Source organism: Mus caroli, chromosome 15 (genome assembly GCF_900094665.2).
Source record: "Mus caroli chromosome 15, CAROLI_EIJ_v1.1, whole genome shotgun sequence".
Classification (NCBI taxonomy): Eukaryota; Metazoa; Chordata; class Mammalia; order Rodentia; family Muridae; genus Mus; species Mus caroli.
In genome coordinates this window covers 55,880,872-55,882,924 of record NC_034584.1, presented here as the reverse complement: position 1 = coordinate 55,882,924, position 2,053 = coordinate 55,880,872, and positions in this window count along the sequence as shown.

Genomic DNA, 2,053 nt, shown 5'->3' with positions numbered 1-2,053 from the left:
AGGTCAGAGGTGTGACTGTGGGATGGCAACCCCATCCCTCACTTGATGTTCTGTCTTCCTGTTGGAGGTGGGCTCTATAAATTCCCTCTCCCTACTGTTGGGCATTTCAACAAAGGTCCCTCCCTATGAGTCCTGGGGGTCTCTCACCTTCCAGGTCTCTGGTGCATTCTGGAGGGTCCCCTCAACCTCCTATTTCCTGAGGTCGCCTGTTTACGTTCTTTTTGGTAGCTCTCAGGGCTTTAGTCTTTTTCCCTCAACCAATACCAGGTCAGGTTTCCCTCTACCCCCCAATGCCCCCCTACTCCATCCACATTCTCTTCCAAGTCTCTCCCTCCCTTCCTCCCCACTTGTGATTGCTTTCTTCTCTCTCCCAAGTGGGACTGAGGCATCCTCACTTGGGCAATTCAGCTTTTTGAACCTTTTGAATTCTATGGACCATATATTGTGTATTAAGTATAGGGGGTTCTTTCTTTCTTTCTTTCTTTCTTTCTTTCTTTCTTTCTTTCTTTCTTTCTTTCTTTCTTTCTCTCTTTCTTCTTTCTCTCTCTCTCTCTCTCTTTCTTTCTTTCTTTCTTTCTTTCTTTCTTTCTTTCTTTCTTTCTTTCTTTCTTTCTGCTTCCTTCTTCTTCTTCTTCTTCTTCTTCTTCTTCTTCTTCTTCTTCTTCTTCTTCTTCTTCTTCTTCTTCTTCTTCTTCTCCTTCTCCTTCTCCTTCTCCTTCTCCTTCTCCTTCTCCTTCTCCTTCTCCTTCTCCTTCTCCTTCTCCTTCTCCTTCTCCTTCTCCTTCTCCTTCTCCTCCTCCTCCTCCTCCTCCTGGCTAATATCCACTTATTAGTGAGTACATACCATGAATGTTCTTTTGGGTCTGAGTTACCTCACTCAGGATGATATTTTCCATCCATTTGTCTGTAAAAGTCAGGATGTCCTTGTTCTTAATAGCTGAGTAGTATTCCACTGTGTAAATGAACCATATTTTCTGTATCCATTCTTCTGTCATGGGACATCCAGGTTATTTCAAGCTTCTGGCTATGACAAATAAAGCTGCTATGAACACAGTGGAACAGGTGCCCCTGTGACATGGTGGGACATCTTTTTGGTATATTACCAAGAGTGTTATAGCTGGGTCTTCAGGTAGATCTATTTCCAGTTTTCTAAGGAACCTCCAGATTGATTTCCAGAGTGGTTGTACCAGTTTGCAATCCCACCAGCAATGGAAGCAATGGAGGAGTGTTCCTCTTTCTCCACATCCTCTCCAACATGTGTTGTTACCTGAGTTTTTTTTTAAATTATTAGATATTTTCTTCATTTACATTTCAAATGCTATCCCAAAATTCCCCTATACCCTCTGCCTAACCTGCTCCCCATTCCACCCACTCCTGCTTCCTGGCCCTGCCATTCCCCTGTACTGGGGCATATAGTCTTCGAAAGACCAAGGGCCTCTCTTCCCAATGATGGCCGACTAGGCCATCTTTTGCTACATATGCAGCTAGAGACATAACCATGTACTGGTTAGTTCATATTGTTGTTCCTCCTATAGGGTTGCAGACCCCTTTAGCTCCTTGGGTATTTTCTCTAGCTCCTTCATTAAGGGCCCTGTGTTCCATCCAATAGATGACTGTGAGCATCCACTTCTGTATTTACCAGGCACTGGCATAGCCTCACCAGAGACAGCTATATCAGGGTTCTGTCAGCAAAAATCTTGCTGGCATATGCAATAGTGTCTGGGTTTGGTGGCTGTTTATGGGATGGATCCCCGGATGGAGCAGTCTCTGCATGGTCCTTCCTTCAGTCTCAGCTCCAAACTTTGTCTCTGTAACTCCCTCCATGGGCATTTTGTTCTCCATTCTAAGGAGGAATGAAGTATCCACATTTTGGTCTTCCTTCTTCTTGAGTTTCATGTGTTTTGCAAAATGTATCTTGGGTATTCTAAGTTTCTGGGCTAATATCCACTTATCAGTGAGTGCATATCATGTGTATTCTTTTGTGAGTGAGTTACCTCACTAAGGATGATATCCTCCAGATCCATCTATTTGCCTAAGAATTTCATAAATTCAT